We start from the raw sequence: 24,911 nt of genomic DNA on the forward strand, positions 1-24,911 counted from the left end.
AGCATTGCACTAGAGTATTGTGTTTTGGAGGTCAATCCTCCCTTTATAGATAGACTTTGTGCAATCCGTGAACCGTTTTTGGTATACTTCTGCCCAAGTCTCTACTATTTGATTGGCTGTTTTGCAAGTACTGTATAATTGTGCTTACTGTGGATATGTCAGCTTTCTATTTACTTGTTAAAAGTTTTAACTATATTTACCTACACTGTGTAGCCCTCTATGCTGCCTTTTTGGTGAGTGCTCCATTTCTCTCCGCTTCTCCTTCATATTTTTTCTATATTTAATGGACAGCGAGCACCCCCCCTACACTCATTTCGTATTGTCTCAGTGACCTAATTAAATTTTCACTGCTCAGCAAGTGCTGGAGTGTATATCTTTATTGGCTATCCAGAATATATTCATTGAATTGACTAGGGGTATACTATAGAAATATTTAACTTACTATCCCATCTTTCTTATTTCACTATATATCCAGGATTCTGGTCTTTCTCCAGGATGGACTGGATAAGGGTCTTGCCGCCAGTTCCTTAAAGGGACAGATTTCATCTTTATCAGTGCTGTTACACAAGAAGCTAGCGGAGCTTCCTGATATTCAGTCTTTTGTTTAGGCTCTGTCTAGGATCAGACCTGTCTTTAGAAATTCTTCTCCTCCTTGGAGTTGAAATTTGGTTTTTAAGGTGTTGCAAAGGTCTCTGTTTGAGCCTATGCATGCACTTGACATTAAGATTCTTTCCTGGAAGGTTCTATTTCTTCTGGTTATTGCATCGGCTCGCAGAGTCTCTGAGTTGGCGGCCTTGCAATCTGCGCCCCCTTACCTGTTTTTTCATGCTAATAAGGCTGTGCTTCGCACTGGGTTGGGATTTCTTCCCAAGATGGTGTCTGATTGTAACATCAATCAGGAGATAGTAGTTCCTTCTTTGTGTCCTAACTCTTCTTCGTCTAAGGAAAGGTTACTGCATAACTTGGATGTGGTTTGAGCCTTGAAGTTTTATCTTCAGGCCACGAAAGACTTCAGACAGACTTTGTCTTTATTTGTGGTGTAATCAGGGAAGCGTAGGGGGCAGAGGGCCTCTTCCACTTCTCTGTCCTTTTGGTTGAGGAGCATTATCCGTTTGGCCTATGAGACAGCGGGACATAAGCCTCCTCAGAGGATTACGGCTCACTCAACTAGAGCTGTGGCATTTTCTTGGGCCTTTAAGAACGAGGCCTCTGTGGAGCAGATCTGTAAGGCGGCTACTTGGTCCTCCTTACATACTTTTAAAAAGTTTTACAAATTTTATGTTTTTGCTTCAGCAGAAGCTGTTTTTGGGAGAAAAGTTCTGTAGGCTGTGGTGCCCTCAGTATAGGGTCCGCCTCCTTTTACCCTCCCGTTTTTTTTCATTCAGTGTCTTGGGTATTTGTTCGCACAAGTAATGAATGAAGCAGTAGACTCTCCTCCCATTAAGATGGAAAACATAAATTATGCTTACCTGATAATTTAATTTCCATCTGTGGGAAGAGAGTCCACCGCTCCCGCCGGTTTGCTCCGGTGGGTGGACCTAAATTTTAATATTATTCTAAAAAACCAAAAAGGGTACTGGACAAATGGCTACTATAAATGTGTCTTTTTCAATGGAAACAATTATCAAAATTTAGAAAACATTCATGTTATGTAGATTATAATTTTAATGTGGTGCAGACCCTATAAAAAATATTCTTCAACAAACTACAAGAGGAGAACAAGGACCATTAACATTTTCCTAAGGCCCTGTATAGATAGGGAATCAAGCACTCTTTTTTATAAAAATAGCTCAAAAGTATAACTAGATTAAACTAATGAAATGAATCTCTGACCAGTACAATCACAGAGAACAAAAAGTAATTTATTAATAGTACAGAAAGAAGTAAATCCTAACTGTCCAAATATAGCAATAGGCCAGTTGTGCACTGGCCTTGGGTATATGTTAGTAACACAAAGTAAAGTATGTTTTACAAACAATATAGTACATGTGGCCAATTAAAACCCTGAAGATGTGCACATCATAATCATAATATTGGCAAAAATGCAATCCAAAGACACCTAGTACACTGCTACACCCATGCTGTGCACGGTACCCAATTCAATACAAGGGATAATTACCGGACAGGTACATTTTTAGGGATCTAAGTAGTGATAGGTGCTTTGTAAAGATTTCAGGAACAATAATAGAGGCAGTATAGCAACAATTACAAAGAATTACATACAAGTATGAAGAATAGCTATTGCAATGGTTATTAGCAATAAGATAGATAGTGAGTTACATACAAGTATGAAGAATAACTATTGCAATGGTTATTAGCAATAAGATAGATAGTGGAACATAGTAATACATCCTCCAACATGAATTTCTTCAGTACAGCAGTTACATAGAGACACAGCAGTTTACATAGAGATGCCTGCATATATTGAGATAAAATTCTCACAAGAGTATATTGCTGAAGAAAACAACCAAATCATATCAGAATGATTTTCCACATATAGCGGTATTGTTTTCAGCCAAACTTAGCATAAGTCCAAGGTATGCAGAAATGGGATAAGTGCTGCCAAAGCTGCATGCGTGATAGTAAAGCAAAGTATGTCTTATTGCTGAAGATGTTATGTGAAAACAGCAAACAAGCCAAATGAGCAGTGGGAGTCAGTCCAGGCTAACCCCGCATATTGCAGTGAGAGCAGCTATATTCCTATGTTAAGCCGTAAGCATGCACTTATCTGATTCTGGAGGTGTCCACAATAGAGGTCTGCTGTTTGTTACCGGTTGCCTCCTGAAATACTGCCTTGTAATTGAGTCCCATGAAACAGTTTGCTGAGCCAGTTGAATGCTGCACGCTGAGACTGCAGCGTGGTAGGACTGTGTGCTTACTTCCTGGTTGGTCACATGTGCGTCCGTGATTCTTCTGGTACCATTTATACCCTGATATTTCTCCTACTGTTCCTTGTTCCCTTGGCAGAATGACTGGGGGATGTGGGGAGTGGGGAAGGTATATTTAAGCCTTTGGCTGGGGTGTCTTTGCCTCCTCCTGGTGGCCAGGTTCTTAATTCCCACAAGTAATGAATGAAGCAGTGGACTCTCCTCCCACAGATGGAAATGAAATGATCAGGCAAGCATAATTTATGTTTCTTCTCTCAGATTGGTCAAATGATGTAACGTTTGCCTTCTAAACATTAAAGTCATCTCTTACATATGTATAGTAACATAGCACTGCATATAACACAAAGGTTTTAGAAAACATATTACAAGTATTACTACTTTTAAAACCCTGCTTAAGTATCTTATCTCCCTTAGCTAATTATCTCAAACTGTGATTTGGTCCACGGCTCTTGGTAATCTTTGTCTGTTACGTTGTCAGTTTAGCCTTTCTAGGTAGCATGAGAGAAATGTAAAGAAAACAAGAAAAAAAGGGTTATTTAATGTCCCTTTGAATTATGATCGGTTTTACTGTCTAGTGCATTCAGTTAGAAACTTTACTGGTCATTCATAACATAAATATTTTTGTAGTGATCAAACAACCTAGTTATGCACTTTTTGGGCGCTAGAGTGGCACGTTAATTTTGACTGCTTCAGTAACAAAATTGATAATCTTTGTGTAAATTTAAAAATGAAATAATCAGAGTTATGGAAAAAACAATTACAAAAAGTTGTGTCAAGAAGATTTTCTTTTGTTGTGCAATTTACAATTATTATAGACTATATGGCCAAAAGTATGTGGGCACCCGACCATCACACCTATATAAGCATGTGGGCATCACATTGTAAAATCATGGACGTTAATATGGAGTAGCCTCCCTTTTAGCTCTTATAGGATGGCTTTCCACGAGATTTTGGAGTGTGTCTGGGAGAATTTGTGTACATTCAGCAATGATAAGGTTTGTGAGATCAGGCACTGATGTTTTAAGACAAAGTCTGGCTCACAGTCGACAGTCAAATCCATCCTAAAGCTGTTCAGTGAGGTTGAGGTCAGGGCTCTTTACAGGCCACTCTATTCATCCCACCAAACCAGTCAAATCATGTATTCATGAACCTCACTTTGTGCTACTAATTGTCTAAAATGGCTTTGTATCCTGTAGCATTATAATGACTTTTAAGTCGAACTTAGGGTCCGAGCCCAAACCCTCAAAAACAGCTAAAGACCAATATCCCTTCTCCATTAAACCTTTATAGTAGGCACTATGCATTCCAGTACATAACATAGCATTCTATCAGACTTCCAGATGGTAAATAGTGATTCTGTTCTCTAGAAATAGTGATTCATCCCTACAGAAGTTACGTTCACAGTGGTGGTGCTTTACACAACTCCAGCCGATCCTTGGCACTGTGCATGTTAATGTGAGGCTTATGTACAGCTGTTCTGTTATGGAAACCCATTGCATAAAGCTCCCGATAAACAGCTCTTGTGCTGATGTTGCTTCCAGAGGTAGTTTCAAACTAAGTAGTGAGTGATGCAACAGATGATAAATTATTTTTACACAAAACATTCATCAGCAGTTGGTGGTGGACATTTCAGACTTCACAATCATAATCTCTATAATATCACTGTCTCTCTCTCTGTCGCTCTCTTTCCGTGACTTTCTCTTTGTCTTTCTCACTCTTTGTCTATCTTTCTTTCTTTGTCTCTCTCTCTCTTTGACTATCTTACTCTAGCTATGTCTCTCTCTCTCTCTCTGTCTCTCTGTCTCTCTCTATCTCTATCTCTCTAACTCTCTATATCTTTGACTCTGTCTCTCTATCCGTGTCCATCTCTTTGTCTATCTGTCTCTATCTCTTTTTCTCTCTATATCTCTTTGTCTCTCTATTTCTCTATCTCTTTCTCTCTCCATCTCTTTGTCTCTCTCTGTCTCTAGCTATCTCTTTCTTTCTCTCTCTCTCTCTCTCTCTCTCTGTCTCTCTCTCTGTCCGTGTCCATCTCTTTGTCTCTCTATCTCTTTGTGTCTCTCTCTATCTCTTTGTCTCTCTCTATATCTATCTCTTTTTCTCTCTCTATCACTTTGTCTCTCTCTTTGTCTCTCTGTCTCTTTGTCTCTCTCATTCTCTCTTTGTGTCTCTCTCTATCTCTTTGTCTCTCTCTCTATATCTCTTTGTCTCTCTCTCTATTTTTTTGTCTCTCTCTCTCTATCTCTTTTTGTCTCTCTATCTCTTTGTCTCTCTCTCTAACTCTTTTTCTCTCTCTATCTTTCTTTGTCTATCTCTCTCTATTTCTTTCTCTCTCTGTCTCTAGCTATCTCTTTGTCTGTCTCTCTCGCTCTGTCCGTGTCCATCTCTTTGTCTGTCTTTCTCTCTCTCTTTGTCTCTCTCTCTCTATCTCTTTGTCTCTCTATCTCTTTGTCTCTCTATCTCTTTGTCTCTCTATCTCTTTGTCTCTCTATCTCTTTGTCTCTCTATCTCTTTGTCTCTCTATCTCTTTGTCTCTCTATCTCTTTGTCTCTCTATCTCTTTGTCTCTCTATCTCTTTGTCTCTCTATCTCTTTGTCTCTCTATCTCTTTGTCTCTCTATCTCTTTCTCTCTATCTCTTTCTCTCTCTCTCTCTCTCTCTCTCTCTCTCTCTCTCTCTCTCTCTCTCTCTCTCTCTCTCTCTCTCTCTCTCTCTCTCTATCTATCTATCTCTTTGTCTCTCTCTCTCTAACTTTGTCTCTCTCTATCTCTTTGTCTCTCTCTCTATCTATCACTTTGTCTCTCTCTATCTCTTTGTCTGTCTGTCTATCTATATATCTATCTCATTAATTGATTCCAAGATAACAGAAGTGTCTAGTAATTACAATTGTGTATGTCCCTTTACTCTTATTCTGCAAATGTTCATCTCCAAGCTGACTGAATCACTAAAGTACTGCAAAAAGAACAAAGTGCTGAGCTAAAACAATAAGGCTGGCTTAAAAACCTCAGTGCTGCTACTGTCTTTTAAACCATCTGCTTTTCCCTACGTGGCGATAGCTGTACGTTCTGCATTTGTAGCTTCAGAATGGCTAAAATACTACAGTTGTTACCAGCAGGTGTCTTGGACATATGTTCAAGAAGAGGATCCAATCTGTCTTCCAGTTAATTTACTTTTCTCCAACATAGGTGTGTCCGGTCCACGGCGTCATCCTTACTTGTGGGATATTCTCTTCCCCAACAGGAAATGGCAAAGAGCCCAGCAAAGCTGGTCACATGATCCCTCCTAGGCTCCGCCTACCCCAGTCATTCTCTTTGCCGTTGTACAGGCAACATCTCCACGGAGATGGCTTAGAGTTTTTTAGTGTTTAACTGTAGTTTTTATTATTCAATCAAGAGTTTGTTATTTTAAAATAGTGCTGGTATGTACTATTTACTCTGAAACAGAAAAGAGATGAAGATTTCTGTTTGTATGAGGAAAATGATTTTAGCAACCGTTACTAAAATCCATGGCTGTTCCACACAGGACTGTTGAGAGGAATTAACTTCAGTTGGGGGAACAGTGAGCAGTCTTTTGCTGCTTGAGGTATGACACATTCTAACAAGACGATGTAATGCTGGAAGCTGTCATTTTCCCTATGGGATCCGGTAAGCCATTTTTATTCAGACAGTAAATAAGGGCTTCACAAGGGTTTATTAAGACTGTAGACATTTTCTGGGCTAAATCGATCATATTTACACATATTTAGCCTTGAGGAATCATTTAATCTGGGTATTTTTTGTAAAATAATATCGGCAGGCACTGTTTTAGTCACTTTATTCTATAGGGGCTTTCCCTAATCATAGTCAGAGCCTCATTTTCGCGCCGGTATGGCGCACTTGTTTTTGAGAACAGCATGGCATGCAGCTGCATGTGTGTGGAGCTCTGATACATAGAAAAGTCTTTCTGAAGGCATCATTTGGTATCGTATTCCCCTTTGGGCTTGGTTGGGTCTCAGCAAAGCAGATTCCAGGGACTGTAAAGGGGTTAAATATAAAAACGGCTCCGGTTCCGTTATTTTAAGGGTTAAAGCTTCCAAATTTGGTGTGCAATACTTTTAAGGCTTTAAGACACTGTGGTGAAATTTTGGTGAATTTTGAACAATTCCTTCATACTTTTTCGCAATTGCAGTAATAAAGTGTGTTCAGTTTAGAATTTAAAGTGACAGTAACGGTTTTATTTTAAAACGTTTTTTGTGCTTTGTTATCAAGTTTATGCCTGTTTAACATGTCTGAACTACCAGATAGATTGTGTTCTGACTGTGGGGAAGCCAAGGTTCCTTCTCATTTAAATAGATGTGATTTATGTCATAAAAAATTTAGTAAAAATGATGCCCAAGATGATTCCTCAAGTGAGGGGAGTAAGCATGGTACTGCATCATCCCCTCCTTCGTCTACACCAGTCTTGCCCATACAGGAGGCCCCTAGTACATCTAGCGCGCCAATACTCCTTACTATGCAACAATTAACGGCTGTAATGGATAATTCTATCAAAAACATTTTAGCCAATATGCCCACTTATCAGCGAAAGCGCGACTGCTCTGTTTTAGAAAATACTGAAGAGCATGAGGACGCTGATGATATTGTTTCTGAAGGGCCCCTACACCAGTCTGAGGGGGCCAGGGAGGTTTTGTCTGAGGGAGAAATTTCAGATTCAGGAAAAATTTCTCAACAAGCTGAACCTAATGTGATTACTTTTAAATTTAAGTTGGAACATCTCCGCGCTCTGCTTAAGGAGGTGTTATCCAATTTGGATGATTGTGATTATCTGGTCATTCCTGAAACACTATGTAAAATGGACAAGTTCCTAGAGGCCCCGGGGCCCCCCGAAGCTTTTCCTATATCCAAGCGGGTGGCGTACATTGTTAATAAAGAATGGGACAGGCCCGGTATACCTTTCGTACCTCCCCCCATATTTAAAAAATTGTTTCCTATAGTCGACCCCAGAAAGGACTTATGGCAGACAGTCCCCAAGGTCGAGGGGGCGGTTTCTACTCTAAACAAGCGCGCCACTATACCCATAGAAAATAGTTGTGCTTTCCAAGATCCTATGGATAAAAAATTAGAAGGGTTGCTAAAAAAGATGTTTGTTCAGCAAGGTTACCTTCTACAACCAATTGCATGCATTGTCCCTGTCACTACAGCCGCGTGTTTCTGGTTCGATGAAATAGAAAAGGCGATTATTAGTAATTCTTCTTCTTATGAGGAGATTATGGACAGAATTCGTGCTCTTAAATTGGCTAATTCTTTCACCCTAGACGCCACCTTGCATTGGCTAGGTTAGCGGCGAAAAATTCTGGGTTTGCTATTGTGGCGCGCAGAGCGCTTTGGTTAAAATCTTGGTCAGCGGATGCGTCTTCCAAGAACAAATTGCTTGACATTCCTTTCAAGGGGAAAACACTGTTTGGCCCTGACTTGAAAGAGATTATCTCTGATATCACTGGGGGCAAGTGCCACGCCCTTCCTCAGGATAGGTCTTTCAAGGCCAAAAATAAACCTAATTTTCGTCCCTTTCGCAGAAACGGACCAGCCCCAAGTGCTACGTCCTCTAAGCAGGAGGGTAATACTTCTCAAGCCAATCCAGCCTGGAGACCTATGCAAGGCTGGAACAAAGGAAAGCAGGCCAAGAAACCTGCCACTGCTCCCAAGACAGCATGAGATGCGGGCCCCCGATCCGGGACCGGATTTGGTGGGGGGCAGACTCTCTCTCTTCACTCAGGCTTGGGCAAGAGATGTTCTGGATCCTTGGGCGCTAGAAATAGTCTCCCAAGGTTATCTTCTGGAAGTGATTCATCCTGTTCCATTAAGAGAACGAGGGATGGGGTTCTACTCCAATCTGTTCGTAGTTCCCAAAAAAGAGGGAACGTTCAGACCAATCTTAGATCTCAAGATCCTAAACAAAATGGAAACCATTCGAACAATCCTTCCATCCAGGAAGGTCAATTCTTGACCACGGTGGATTTAAAGGATGCGTATCTCCATATTCCTGTCCACAAGGAACATCATTGGTTCCTAAGGTTCGCATTCCTGGACAAGCATTACCAGTTCGTGGCGCTTCCTTTCGGATTAGCCACTGCTCCAAGGATTTTCTCAAAGGTACTAGGGTCCCTTCTGGCGGTGCTAAGACCAAGGGGCATTGCTGTAGTACCTTACTTGGACGACATTCTGATTCAAGCGTCGTCCCTTCCTCAAGCAAAGGCTCACACGGACATAGTCCTGGCCTTTCTCAGATCTCACGGATGGAAAGTGAACGTGGAAAAGAGTTCTCTATCTCCGTCGACAAGAGTTCCCTTCTTGGGAACAATAATAGACTCCTTAGAAATGAGGATTTTTCTGACAGAGACCAGAAAAACAAAACTTCTAAACTCTTGTCGGATACTTCATTCCGTTCCTCTTCCTTCCATAGTGCATGGAAGTGATAGGTTTGATGGTAGCGGCAATGGACATAGTTCCTTTTGCGCGCATTCATCTAAGACCATTACAACTGTGTATGCTCAGTCAGTGGAATGGGGACTATACAGACTTGTCTCCGAAGATACAAGTAAATCAGAGGACCAGAGACTCACTCCGTTGGTGGCTGTCCCTGGACAACCTGTCACAAGGGGTGACCTCCCGCAGACCAGAGTGGGTCATTGTTACGACCGACGCCAGTCTGATGGGCTGGGGCGTGGTCTGGGGATCCCTGAAAGCTCAGGGTCTTTGGTCTCGGGAAGAATCTCTTCTACCGATAAATATTCTGGAACTGAGAGCGATATCCAATGCTCTCAAGGCTTGGCCTCAGCTAGCGAGGGCCAAGTTCATACGGTTTCAATCAGACAACATGACGACTGTTGCGTACATCAACCATCAGGGGGGAACAAGGAGTTCCCTGGCGATGGAAGAAGTGAACAGAATCATTCAATGGGCGGAGACTCGCTCCTGCCACCTGTCTGCAATCCACATCCCAGGAGTGGAAAATTGGGAAGCGGATTTTCTGAGTCGTCAGACATTGCATCCGGGGGAGTGGGAACTCCATCCGGAAATCTTTGCCCAAATCACTCAACTGTGGGGCATTTCAGACATGGATCTGATGGCCTCTCGTCAGAACTTCAAGGTTCCTTGCTACGGGTCCAGATCCAGGGATCCCAAGGCGACTCTAGTAGATGCACTAGTAGCACCTTGGACCTTCAAACTAGCCTATGTATTCCCGCCGTTTCCTCTCATCCCCAGGCTGGTAGCCAGGATCAATCAGGAGAGGGCGTCGGTGATCTTGATAGCTCCTGCGTGGCCACGCAGGACTTGGTATGCAGATCTGGTGAATATGTCATCGGCTCCACCATGGAAGCTACCTTTGAGACGAGACTTTCTTGTTCAAGGTCCGTTCGAACATCCGAATCTGGTCCCACTCCAGCTGACTGCTTGGAGATTGAACGCTTGATCTTATCAAAGCGAGGGTTCTCAGATTCTGTTATTGATACTCTTGTTCAGGCCAGAAAGCCTGTAACTAGAAAAATTTACCACAAAATTTGGAAAAAATATATCTGTTGGTGTGAATCTAAAGGATTCCCTTGGGACAAGGTTAAGATTCCTAAGAGTCTATCCTTCCTTCGAGAAGGATTGGAAAAAGGATTATCTGCAAGTTCCTTGATGGGACAGATTTCTGCCTTGTCTGTGTTACTTCACAAAAAGCTGGCAGCTGTGCCAGATGTTCAAGCCTTTGTTCAGGCTCTGGTTAGAATCAAGCCTGTTTACAAACCTTTGACTCCTCCTTGGAGTCTCAACTTAGTTCTTTCAGTTCTTCAGGGGGTTCCGTTTGAACCCTTACATTCCGATGATATTAAGTTATTATCTTGGAAAGTTTTGTTTTTGGTTGCAATTTCTTCTGCTAGAAGAGTTTCAGAATTATCTGCTCTGCAGTGTTTTCCTCCTTATCTGGTGTTCCATGCAGATATGGTGGTTTTACGTACTAACCTGGTTTTCTTCCAAAAGTTGTTTCTAACAAAAACATTAACCAGGAGATAGTCGTGCCTTCTCTGTGTCCGAAACCAGTTTCGAAGAAGGAACGTTTGTTGCACAATTTGGATGTTGTTCGCGCTCTAAAATTCTATTTAGATGCTACAAAGGATTTTAGACAAACATCTTCCTTGTTTGTTGTTTATTCTGGTAAAAGGAGAGGTCAAAAAGCAACTTCTACCTCTCTCTCTTTTTGGATTAAAAGCATCATCAGATTGGCTTACGAGACTGCCGGACGGCAGCCTCCTGAAAGGATCACAGCTCCTTCCACTAGGGCTGTGGCTTCCACATGGGCCTTCAAGAACGAGGCTTCTGTTGATCAGATATGTAGGGCAGCGACTTGGTCTTCACTGCACACTTTTACCAAATTTTACAAGTTTGATACTTTTGCTTCTTCTGCGGCTATTTTTGGGAGAAAGGTTTTGCAAGCCGTGGTGCCTTCCATTTAGGTGACCTGATTTGCTCCCTCCCTTCATCCGTGTCCTAAAGCTTTGGTATTGGTTCCCACAAGTAAGGATGACGCCGTGGACCGGACACACCTATGTTGGAGAAAACAGAATTTATGTTTACCTGATAAATTACTTTCTCCAACGGTGTGTCCGGTCCACGGCCCGCCCTGGTTTTTTTAATCAGGTCTGATAATTTATTTTCTTTAACTACAGTCACCACGGTATCATATGGTTTCTCCTATGCAAATATTCCTCCTTAACGTCGGTCGAATGACTGGGGTAGGCGGAGCCTAGGAGGGATCATGTGACCAGCTTTGCTGGGCTCTTTGCCATTTCCTGTTGGGGAAGAGAATATCCCACAAGTAAGGATGACGCCGTGGACCGGACACACCGTTGGAGAAAGTAATTTATCAGGTAAACATAAATTCTGTTTTCTTATTATTTCGTAAACCACTCCACTGACACAGCTCATTATTTAATGCACACGTGCTGTAGGGTATTGCACGTGCTGATTCCATCATGTGCATCCCTGGCCTGGACAAACCTGGGATCCAGACAGCTACAACGGCTGTAATTTTTATTTCCAAACGTTCTGTTCTATTTACAGGTAGAAATTATGCAACATCACTGTATATTTGATATAATGTCCTACTGTGTAAGTAGTTTCTTTTCAACGGTACCTGGTTGCTAAAAACATATTCATTTTGGGTGGTATTCAGCTAAGGTAGGATAATGATTCACCTTACTCAGGCTTGACACAGACAACTTGTTCTGCAGAATATTCAGTGTTAAATATCTGTTTTTCCAAAATCATAATGCTACATATATATATAAATTATTTTTTTTGTGGGGTAGCTGATGGGAAGGTTTGATATTCTTTTTATAGCTTATATGAAGATTTATTTTAATATTTTTAACCCAAAGAAAAAAAAAAGAGAAGAGTTAATAAGGAACAGAAGTGGTTAAGAGAGATGGTTTTAGTGCAGGCCTAGAGCAGTATGAAATGTATGACAAGTTGTATTTGTTCATTAAAGGCACATTGCAGTCATTGTTTTTTTTTTGTTTTTTTTAAATGGTAAATAAATATAAAATATTTCTGGGGCTTAATATTTCACTGCATTGAATGATTCTATTTTGAAAAAAGCTTGTTAAAAAAATAAAAATGTTGAGGCTGAAATAAAAATGTTCTTGTTTTTCTTTAGTATTGAATTGGGAGTTGTCTTTATCAGCCAGTGAGCTATCGGCCCCTAGGGATGAATTGTGATTGCCACCTTCCAGCTATGTTAAAAAATCATTAAACCGCTTTAAAAAAAGATTTAAAAGGACATAAAGCACATCTTGCTTTTGTGTAAACGTTGTGCTTATCCTGTGCTCCCTAGAGAAGCCAAAAAGCAAATTGACATTATAAATTATAAAGTCAAAGCTTGTGGGTTCCAGTAACATTAAAAGTTAAAATAGGGTATTTGGAAACTTTACATGGACTGACTATACTTTCATGATTCCGATCATTCCAATATACTTCTATTATCTAATTTGTTTTGTTCTCTTTTTATCCCTTGTGAAAAGCATACCTAGATAGGCTCAGGAGCTGCTGATTGGTGGCTGCACATATCTGCCTCATTTTTTTTTTTTTTTTTAAACTTTATTTATAGAAAAGAATCCGAGTCATACATGGTAAATGCAGTCATAATAATGCAGGTGTGACAAAGTGTTCACCTGCAGAACAAAACAGTTTTCAGAGCATGTTATATCAAAGCATACCAGCAAAGGAATACAATAAGTATATGTGATCATCATGTATGTCCTGGGACTCAACTTTTTTCTAAGAACATTTTTTACAATCAACCAAAGAAAAAGAGGAGAAAACGAGAAAGAAAACATATCAGCTAAGAGCAGGGAAGAAAGATAATAGCATACAAAGAAGAATGAAAGGAAGAGAAGAAAGGAAGAAAAATAACATATAGCAGCCATACTTACCCAAAGTACCTCCGGGTCCCCCCTCCCTCGAAATGCAGATCACTCACGGGCCTGATCCGTGGATAGACACCAATTTCCTCTGAGGTTTTCATTTAAAACATATTGGCTATTTTTAAAAGGAAGCAGAACCCTATCCCTTACTGTGTCAGGTAGGTGCAGCAAATAAGCCTCCAATTTGAGGAGAAATCTCTTGACTCTTTTCTCAGGGTCCCCCCTAGTATCTGCCTGCTCAATCAGCATCTGATCATGAATTGTTTTAAGTAGGTGTTGAAAAGGTAAGTTTCGGTCCCCTGTCCACTCTCTCAGGATAATTTGTTTAGCTAGCATGAGTATGGTATTTAAAAAAATGTCGTGCTTGTATGTCTGATCTCTAGGTGTCAGAAAGATCACATGTTGTGCCGAGAGGGACACAGTTTGTTTAGTTAATTTGGATAGCCAGTACGCAATTTTTTGCCAAAATTTTTGTATTTTAGGGCAACTCCAGAGTAGGTGCACCCAATCAGGAGATTCAAGGCGGCATTTACTACAGGAGTTGAGTGCTCCTTCAACCCATTTAGCCCTTAGGCCAGGAGTGATGTAAACTTGATGTAAGAATTTCAGGTGTGATTCCCTCAATTTTGCAGAGATAGTACTTTGGTGTGCCCTCTCGAAACTCGTGGCGATCAATGACGGGTCAATCTCTAGCTCCCCAAAATGGGACCACTTTGATACAATGCCATGAAGCACATGATCCTTAGAGTGACGGATCAGTAAGTTATATGTATGTGACAGCCTCAGAGGGCCTAACTTCGCCAGCGCACTCAATGTATCTAAATTAGAGGCTTCTACAGAGAGGAGTCCCTCTGAAATCAAGGTGGATACGTAGTGTCGGCACTGAAAATATGCAAACTTGTGTGTGTGCTGGAGGTTATAACGTGATTTTAGGTCTTGGAAGGGCAGTATTTCTAGAGTCAGGGGTCGGAAAAGTTGATGCAGTCGTGTGAGTTGTAATTGTTGCCATGTCTGAAATGCTTGCGTGGTGTAACCAGGGAGGAAGTCTAAATTACCCTGGATCGGGAGATATTTACTAGCCAAACGTTGTATACCCCAGAGTCTACAAATCTTGGTCCAGGCTCTTAGAGGATCCCTAAACAGTATATGGTTTTGAATGAACGGGGATAGAGCTTTCAAATGTGCATGAGGCAGATAAGCTAAATGCAGTGGTTTAATGATGTTAGACTCTAGGTCAGGGACAGTATAATAGTTTTTCCCTACCAGCCAGTCCAATGCAAATCTAGAGAGAGCCGCCCAGTTATACCATATTATATTAGGAAGACGGAGCCCTCCTCCTCCCACTGTCATTGACAAGGGGGTTCTGCCTATTCTATGTTTTTTGCCCTGCCAGACAAAGTTCCCAATGGCAGTTTGCAAAGATGTCGCATCCTTTTGAGTGAGGAGAAGAGGCAACATCTGTAATGGATAAAGAAGTTTGGGCAGGGCAACCATTTTAAAAAGGTGCACCCTACCCGAAAGAGAGAGGGGGAGTTTCATCCAACTCAGCAGCATTTGCTTAATGTCACCTATAGTCCCAGCGAGATTCAAAGAGTATAACATATGTGGGTTAACATGTATCCATATGCCTAAGTATTTAAAACTACCCTGAGTAGTCTTAAGACCAAAATCTACTAAGGTCATGTTTCGGGAGTTTTGCAACCAGGTGGCCTCTGATTTGTCAATGTTGATCTTGTACCCCGAAAACTTGCCAAAATCATTGATAACTTTCAAAAGAGACTGTAAGTTAGAACCATGATCTCCTACAAAGAGCAGTAAGTCATCGGCGTAAAGTGATAGATGCTGCTTTTGGCCACATATATCTAAGCCGGCACATTGTTGCCTGATGTAGGACGCCAGGGGTTCGATTGCTAAATCGAAAAGGAGAGGGGAGAGGGGACATCCCTGTCTCGTACCCCGTTGTAGCGTAAAGGAAGGAGAGAGCCCTCCATTGATTAGAAGAGAGGCCTTAGGGGCTGAGTATAATCTTTGTAGAAAGCTGGGAAAGTCACCCTGCATACCAAAGCGCGACAGTGACGTATGTAGGTGATCCCACTCGATACGGTCAAACGCCTTCTCAGCATCTAGTGCTAGAAGGCACGCGTCTGGTAGTTGGGATGGGGATTGTGTATGTGTGTTGTACCAGTAATGGGACACGACACCGAGAGTCTTTCTAATGTTAATAACTGAGGATCTGCCCCTTACAAAACCCGTTTGATCAGCATGAACTATATGTGGAAGAACCTTTGCCAACCTGTCCGCTAAGATTTTTGTTAGAAGTTTATAATCCCCATTTAATAGGGAGATTGGACGATATGAAGAAGTCTGGGTGGGATCTCTATCAGGTTTCAAAAGGAGACAGATATTAGCCTCAGAGAATCTATCATTTAGTTGTTCAGTGCCCGCCAGGTAAGCAGAATACAAGGATGAGAGAATTGGTGCTAGTTCCTCCTCCAATAACTTAAGATATTCTGCAGGTAACCCATCCGGGCCTGCTGCTTTACCCAGTTTGCTTTGTCGTATGGCCCTGAGAACCTCCTGGGGACTTATAGTAGAATTTAACAGGGAAGACTGCTCTTCCGTAAGAGTGGGGAGTTTTACTGCGTCCCAGAAGGCACGCTTGGCTTCTATATGGATAGGTTGTTTAGAGTACAGGGAAGTATAATAGTCTACAAATTCAGTCATAATTTCCTTGGCGTTGGCGGTGAGGGTACCCTTAGATTTAATGGCTAGAATTTGGGACTTGGGTTTATAGGAATGAACTAATTTGGCCAGCAGTTTACCAGCCCTGTTACCATGACGGTAATAGCGACCCTGTCTGTGAATATTGACCTTGTTGTCTTGTTGAGCTAAGAAAGTATCCCTTGTCTGTTTGAGATCGTAGTAAGATTTCCTAGATGTTGGCGTGGGGGTATGTAAGTAGCTATTGTAAGCCGCAGTGAGTTGAGCAAGGAGAGTCTCATCTACTCTCGTAAGTTGCTTATTATGGTGTGTTGCAAAGGAGGTTATATGACCTCTCATCACCGCTTTTGAGGCGTGCCAGAACAAATCTGGCGTATCCAAATGACAAGCATTGTCAGATGCATAATGCGTCCAGGATGCCTTTAAGTGTCTACGGAACTCAATGTTGTTATATAGGTGGAGAGGAAATCTCCAACTTCTGTTTGGAGGTCTAGGGGGATGTGGTTGCAGTATCAGGGTGATTGGGGCGTGATCTGATAAGGTGACTGGGCCAATATAAGTAGATAAGATGTGTGGCGTTATGCTTGAGGCAGTTAGGAAATAGTCAATACGCGACATAGTATGGTATGTTTTTGAGAGGCAAGTGAAATCCCTCTCATCCGGGTTCCTTGCTCTCCAGACATCTAGTAAACTCAGAGTCTCCTTGAAGGATCTAATCAAGGATACTTCACGTTTGTAACGGATCACATGTTTTTTGAAAGAGCCAGATGCTGAGGGATCTCTAAACCTATCCAGCGGAAGAGCCTGAGCCAGATTAAAATCACCTCCTATTATTAAAGGGGCACTCTGTACGGCCAATATCGCCAATAAATTTGTCCAAAAGGGGGGATCATGCTCATTAGGGCCATAAACATTACAGAGAGTGTATGTATGTGCATTGGTCTGAAGTGATGCGACTATGTATCGTCCCTTTTTGTCTATGTTCACTGCTGACAAGGAGGCCGCTAAACCCTTTCGCACTAGAATGGCAACTCCTCTTTTCCTGCCCTCTGTAGGGGAGCTGAGGACCTGTCCCACCCATCTGATTTTTAACTTCGCATGTTCCTCAACTGTCAGTTTTGTCTCCTGGAGCATAGCAATATCAGCCTTCAGTGAGTGTAGGTGGTGGAGAATCCTACTTCTCTTTGCCGGGGATGTGATGCCCCCTACATTCCACGCTATAATTTTAAGGGGGAGAGTCATGTCTACAGAGTGTAAGGGTGGAGAGGGCACGACCTAATAGGTAGTGTCCTAGCAAGTGTCCCCTGTGGTGTCTGAGGTGTAGGTAGTAATAGGTGACTTACAGTTATCGAAAAGCACAGGTGTGTCCTCAGGGCAGGATGACGTGATGAAGGAGGGGGGTCCAGAGGCCTCCAGGTCCCAATCCAGCAATCGCTACAAAAGAGACAAGAACATACAGCAATGTTTACAATTTGTATAGGTAAGAGGTCAATACCCATGGTAGTAGCAATGTCAATAGGTATCGTCCCAGAGGTAGTCTGTTTATAAAAGAACCATTTGATGAACAAAAACACAGCATGATAGCAGGAAGCATAACATCTTAGAACTAGAGTTCTGCTCTTGAGGGAAGGGTCAGGGAGCAGTAAAGCCATACATAGCCCTGGAATGTTTAGTGTGAGTTTAAAATGAGAAAATTTACCAAGGGATTTTACATTTGGCAGGGGCAGGTGGATAGGCCCTAGGTAGTCAAGTGGAAGTATATATGGGCTTAGAGGTAGGGAACTATGTTTTTTATATTCGGTGTCGATGCCCTGGGGCCTGAACACAACAGTGATACCATAATCTGCATCGATCAAAAGGCAAGTGGTGGACAGAGGGTCTCCGCTTGAACTTGTGAGGGATAGGCCAAAAACTAAGCCTACTAGGGGACTCAGGGGAAACCAGCGGTAGCTATGAACTGTCTTAATAACACTCATATTAGAACTAAGGTTTAAGTATGCTGCATAATGTTTCCCAGCCTTAACAGTGCAATGCAAATACAAACATGAACCTGGACAGGTAGTGTAATAACAGAGATAACAAGTTGCCATGTGCGGAACCGTGCCTCCGGCCATAGCCAAGATTGGCAAACATGACCAGAGCCACAGGACTCGCCAAAGCAAAATACATAATGTAATCAACATGATGCATATGACAAGAAATTTTAAACGATAATACTTAAAAGAGTCTCATCAGCCATTGTCCTGTCTCCGCTCTGATGCCAGGTACGCCTGTGCTGCCGCAGGCGTATGAAAGGTTTTAGGGCCTGAAAGACTTTGAATTTTCAAGGTAGCTGGGAACATGAGTGCAAATTTACGTCCCTGATCATGCAGTGTAGAGCAGATAGATGCAAAGTCCTTACGTCTCTTAGTGACCTCAACTGAAAAGTCCTGGAAAAGTAAGAGACGGTGATCTTCAAAGATGACTTCCTTAGCCGCCCTGTAGGCTCGCAGGAGGGCTAGCTTATCCTGGAAATTTAAGCATCTAAAGATTACTTGTCGTGGCCTCTCTTTGGAATTTTCTAGATATCTGTTGGGGCCTATGCGGTGAGATCTTTCAATGTCCAGAGGTAGACAGTCCTGGGGCAGGCCCAGGAGTTTCGGGAGAGTTAAGGCGGCAAATTCTAGTAATTCTTTATCTTTAATGGATTCAGGAACGCCTATGATTCGTAGATTATTTCGCCTGCAGCGGTTTTCTAGGTCTTCCACCTTATCCATTAGCTGTTGATTTTGTTTCAGTAGGCGTTTTAAAGAAACCTCAGATTCCTGCTGTCTGTCTTCAACCCCTGAAATTCTTTGTTCCGCGGCTGACATGCGAGTGGAGAAGAGCCGCACCTCACTGGTTAGGGTGACCACACCAGCCTGCAAGCTATCCATTTTTGGTAAAAAGAAAGCCTTGAGCTCCTGTAGGAGTGAAGAGTGATCTCCTGAAATACTGCCTTCAGCATCTGCAAATGATGGGTTTGCCTGCGTTTCTGTCAGAGACTTTTGTTTTTTTTCCTGGTTCTTTGATCTGTGGCTCATTGTGCTACTTAAAGGCGAGGGCATCCTGTGAAAATACTCGTCCACTTTCATAGAACAAAATACAGACAGTTACTAGGAATGTTCTGACACTGTGTACGAGTCACCAGAGGGCGCTGTTGCACTGTGTATTGCAGCAATCAAGGTAGGTATGTGGAGGGAAAATGGAGGAGATGAGGACACAGATTTTGAATTTGCAGATATCACATGCCAAAATGCAGGTGTGAAATAAAAATTTAGCTGTACCAACTATGTAAACAAAGGTGTTTTTTTCTTTTCCTTTTCTGTCTTGTGTAGCAGGCTTAATCAGGGCTGATGGATCAGAAATACAATCCTAAAAAATTGAGCTATACCAGCTATGAGGTGAAAAGGGTCTGTATAGGAAAAGTCTGTATAGATCAATATGCGGTTTATGCAGGGACTGTCCCAATGATCAGCTCTCAAGCAGAGCAGGTGTTTATGCGCTCCCCCCTTAACAACCACTGGGGCGTGAGAAGGCCGATATCCCCCTGCTGAAACCTTAATAACAAGTTTGTCTCCCTGTATGGAAGTGAGGTTGTGCCTTGTTGTAGGTTAAAGCTGATTGATCTGCGTTTACACCAATGCATCCACAGTACTTTTACAGAGTGTGCAGCAATCTCTTATGGGCAAGCATAGAATACTTTCCGGGGAGTCCGTTATCAGGGCCTCACACAGTTATAGTTTGAGGTGGAGCGGTTCTGGGCTGATGGATCAGAAATACAATCCTAAAAAAATTGAGCTATACCAGCTATGAGGTGAAAAGAGTCTGTATAGGAAAAGTCTGTATAGAGCAATATACGGTTTATGCAGGGATTGTCCCAATGATCAGTTCTCAAGCAGAGCAGGTGTTTAAACGCTCCCCCCTTAGCAACTACTGGGGTAGGAGAAGGCCGATATCCCCCTGCTGAAAACTTAATAGCAAGTTTGTCTCCCTGTAGGGAAGTGAGGTTGTGCCTTGTTGTAGGTTAAAGCTGATGTATCTGAGTTTACATTAGTGCATCCACATTATTTTTACAGAGTGTGCAGCAATCTCTTATGGGCATGCATGGAATACTTTCCGGGGAGTCCGTTATCAGGGCCTCACACGGTTATAGTTTGAGGTGGAGCGGTTCTAACCAGCTGTGTAATAGTCCGCGGTGTTACCGCCTCTCACCTGATCCGTCCGATTACCACATTCAAGGCCGGTCTGCTTGTAAGGTCCGTTCTGAGTTGAAGCTGGCACAGAGGTGAAGGGGGGAGCTCCTCCAATATGGCGCCGGTTAGCGTTACCGCTCGCGCCGTGTGGCGCAGTTCGATTTTGACTTCCGAGGCAAGGGCGATTTTCTGCCCTTCACGATGGTTCTTAGGCCGGATGGGGTACCGTGGAGTGCAACCCAGCAAGGCAGCGTCGTGGGGAAAGTTGGCTGGCAGCAAATAATACCATTAATATGAAGCAGATTCCCGGAGCTCTGTACTTCTGCTGCCAGCCGCTAGCTCCGCCCACCGGAAGTCCCTATCTGCCTCATTTTATTGGTTCACCCAATGCATTCTGCTACCTCACAGTAGTGCATTGCTACTTCTTCAACAAAGGATGCCTAGAGTACAAAGCAAATTAGATAATATAATTAAATCAGTAAGTTTAAAATGACACGCTATTTTTGAATCATGAAAGAAAGATTTTGGGTTTGCTGTTCCTTTAAACTCTCATATGTCCTAAATCACCCAGCATATGTAGGTAGCATAACAAATAGGGAACCTGCCTAACAACAACTGAATCAGCTCCTATGGTTACCTTTTAATCATGTAATGTGGTGTAATAGTTTGCATCATAACCTTTTCTGTTATTTATAGATGTTACTTAATGGGACAGTCCAGTCAAAATTAAACTTTCATGGTTCAGATAGGGCATGGAATTATAAAACAACTTTCCAATTTACTTTTATCATCAGATTTGCTTTGTTCTCTTGGTTTTCTTTGTTGAAAGCTAAACCTAGGTAGGCTCTTATGCTAAAGTTTTTCATAGCTAGACAGCACTATGTTATGTGTGCCATATAGATAACATTGTACTCACTTCCGTGGAGTTACTTAGGTATCAGCGCTGATTGGCTAAAATGCAAATCTGTCAAAAGAACTGAAATAAGGGGGCAGTCTGCAGAAGGTTAAATACAAGATCATCACATAGGTAAAAAGGGTATTAATAGAACTGAAATAAGGAGGCAGTCTGCAGAGGCTTAGATACAAGGTAATCACAGAGGTAAAACGTATATTAATATAACAGGGTTGGTTATGCAAAACTGGGGAATGGGTAATAAAGGGATTATCTATCTTTTAAAACAATAACAATTCTGGAGTAGACTGTCCCTTTAAAGGAATAGTCTAGTCAAAATGAAACTTTCATGATTCAGCATGCAATTTTAAGCAACTTTCTAATATACTCCTATTATACATTTTTCTTCATTCTCTTGGTATCTTTATTTGAATGTAAGCTTATGAGCCGGCCCATTTTTGGTTCAGCACATGGGTAGCACTTAATGATTGGTGTCTAAATGTAACCATTAATTAGCAAGTGCTACCCAGGTGCTGAACCAAAAATAGTCCGGCTTCTAAGTTTACATTCAAATAAAGATACCAAGAGAACAAAGAGATATTCATAATAGGAGTAAATTAAAAATGTCCGTAAAATTGCTACTCTATCTGAATCATGAAAGTTTTTGACTAGACTATCCCTTTAAGCTATCCAAAGCATAAATTAATTGCATAAAACCCCTTAACGACGCATGTCGTACAGTGTACGTTGCACACAACCTGGTCTTAAAAGACCAGCGACGTACCCTGTACGACATTAGGGGTTGAAAGCGGCTGGAAGCGATCCTGCTCGCTTCCAGACGCTTTCCGGTTATTGCAGTGATGCCTCGACATCGAGGCATCCTGCAATAACACCCCTTGGCCATCCGATGCAGAGAGAGCCACTCTGTGACCCTCTCTGCACCAGACATCTGTGGCCGGTATCGTTGGTGGGTGGGAGCTGCAATGGGAGGTGGGTGGGCGGCCATCGATGTTAGCTATGACGTGGAGGCGGGATCGGGCGCGTGACCGTCGGGGGCGCACACTGAGGCGCGCGCATGTGCACGGGGGGGGCGGGGGCAGACGCGTGCACGGGGTGGAAGCGGGTGGGAACGGCTACACTACAGAAATGTAAAAATAAAAAGTTAGAGTGGGTACAAAATAATTTTTAAACATACATCTAAGGGATCTGGGTGGGGGTGGGGGGTTGCTGTTTGGCTGGGGGGAAGCTACACTACAGAAAAAAATAATAAAATATAAAAAAGCAGGGTTTTTTTGTAAACTGGGTACTGGCAGACAGCTGCCAGTACCCAAGATGGCTACCAATAAGGTAGAGGGGGAGGGATAGAGAGCTGTTTGGGGGGGGATCAGGGAGGTTGGGAGCTAAGGGGGGGATCCTACACAGAAGCATATGTAAATCAGGGGGTGTGATGTGTAAGGTGGGAGGCTGATCTCTACATTAAAGCTAAAATTAACCCTGCAAGCTCCCTACAAGCTACCTAATTAACCCCTTCACTGCTAGACATAATTCACGTGTGATGCGCAGTGGTATTTAGCGGCCTTCTAATTACCAAAAAACAATGCCAAAGCCATATATGTCTGCTATTTCTGAACAAAGGGGATCCCAGAGAAGCATTTATTTTAATTTCTGTGAGAAACCTAAAGTTTGTGAAAAAGTGAACGTTTTTTTTTTTTTATTTGGCGGGGAAATGGTGACATGAAATATAACAAAATGGGCCTAGATCAATACTTTGGGTTGTCTACTACACTACGCTAAAGCTAAAATTAACCCTAGAAGCTCCCTACATGCTCCCTAATTAACCCCTTCACTGCTGGGCATAATTCACGTATGGTGCGCAGTGGCATTTAGCGGCCTTCTAATTACCAAAAAGCATCGCCAAAGCCATATATGTCTGCTATTTCTGAACAAAGGCCATCCCAGAGAAGCGTTTATTTTAATTTCTGTGAGAAACCTAAATTTGTGAAAAAGTGAAAAATTTTTTTTATTTGATCTCATTTGGCGGTGAAATGGTGGCATGAAATATACCAAAATGGGCCTAAATCAATACTTTGGGATGTCTTCTAAAAAAAAATATGGACATGTCAAGGGATATTCAGGTATTCCTGAAAGATATCAGTGTCCCAATGTAACTAGCGCTCATTTTGAAATAAAGTTGTTTGGAAATAGAAAAGTGCTACTTGTACTTATTGCCCTATAACTTGCAAAAAAAGCAAAGAACATGTTAACATTGGGTATTTCTAAACTCAGGACAAAATTTAGAAACTATTTAGCATGGGTGTTTTTTGGTGGTTGTAGATGTGTAACAGATTTTGGGGGTCAAAGTTAGAAAAAGTGTGTTTTTTTTTCCAATTTTTTCTCATATTTTCCAATTTATTTTTTTATAGAAATTATAAGATATGATGAAAATAATGGTATATTTAGAAATTCTGTTTAATGGCGAGAAAAACGGTATATAATATGTGTGGGTAAAGTAAATGAGTAAGAGGAAAATTACAGCTAAACACAAACACAGCAGAAATGTAAAAATAGCCCTGGTCCTTAAGGGAAAGAAATTGAAAAATGGCCTTGTCCTTAAGGGGTTAATGATAAATTGGGCAACAATTTTCTACGGCATACGCACATATCGTTTGAGGACCCTGTGCATCAGTATTCAGACACCACACCATCGCAGAGAGTCAGCTCCCAGTAGTACATTGCTGCTCCTTAGCATACTTGGGTATTCTTTTCAACAAAGAATATCAAAAGAACAAATCAAATTTGATAATAGAAGTAAATTGTAAAATTGCTCAAATTTGTATGTTCTATTTGAATCATGAAAGAAAAATTGTGGTCTCATGTCCCTTTAATTGGAGATCTATATTATGGATTTATAATGTGATGTTTTAAACAAAAATCTACAAATTGTAATAAAGATACTGTAGACACATGCAATGCAGCACATTTGCGAGATGACTACTATCAGAAAGGTTCAACAACCCCGGTCTAAATGTTTCCTTTTAAAGGGACACTGAACCCATTTTTTTTCTTTTGTGATTCCGATAGAGCATAACAACATTTTAAGCAACTTTCTAATTTACTCCTATTATCAAATTTTATTCATTCTCTTGGTATCTTTATTTGAAATGCAAGAATCTAAGTTTAGATGCCGGCCCATTTTTGGTGAACAACCTGGGTTGTTTTTGCTGATTGGTGGATAAATTCATTCACCAATAAAAAAAAGTGCTGTAACGAGTTCTGAACCAAAAAAAAGCTTAGATTAGCCTTCTTTTTCAAATAAAGATAACAAGAGAACAAAGAAAAATTGATAATACGAGTAAATTAGAAAGTTGTTTAAAATTGCATGCTCTATCTGAATCACAAAAGAAAAAATTGGGTTCATTGTCCCTTTAAGTGAATTGTAGAGGCTGAATTCTTGAGGCCAGTTGACCTATAACAAAAAAACAAATGGATTAATAATGGCAATGTAGTTTTCTCCTCTAGACCCCAGTTCAGAGGAGCTGCTTTTAGAATAAGATATCAGAGACTGACTTGTATCTCACTGTGTCATGGGAAATGTTATTTCTCTTTAAAGGAACATACAATGCAAAATGTTTTCTTTCATGATTCAGATAGCGAATATCAATTTGAAAAACTCTAATTTGCTTCATTCTGTTGGTAACCTTTGTGGAAGAAGCAGCAATGCACTTACTGGGAGCTAGCTGTAAGCCAATGATG

At 41.6% G+C, this 24,911-nt stretch overlaps 1 protein-coding gene across 1 annotated transcript in view; it reads left to right on the forward strand.

Annotated features, from left to right (window-relative positions):
- RHPN1 (rhophilin Rho GTPase binding protein 1) overlaps positions 1 to 24,911 on the forward strand; it is a 284,175-nt gene that overhangs the window by 152,522 nt on the left and 106,742 nt on the right. The window lies entirely within an intron of this gene.

The sequence above is a fragment of the Bombina bombina genome, chromosome 5 (genome assembly GCF_027579735.1).
Source record: "Bombina bombina isolate aBomBom1 chromosome 5, aBomBom1.pri, whole genome shotgun sequence".
Lineage (NCBI taxonomy): Eukaryota > Metazoa > Chordata > Amphibia > Anura > Bombinatoridae > Bombina > Bombina bombina.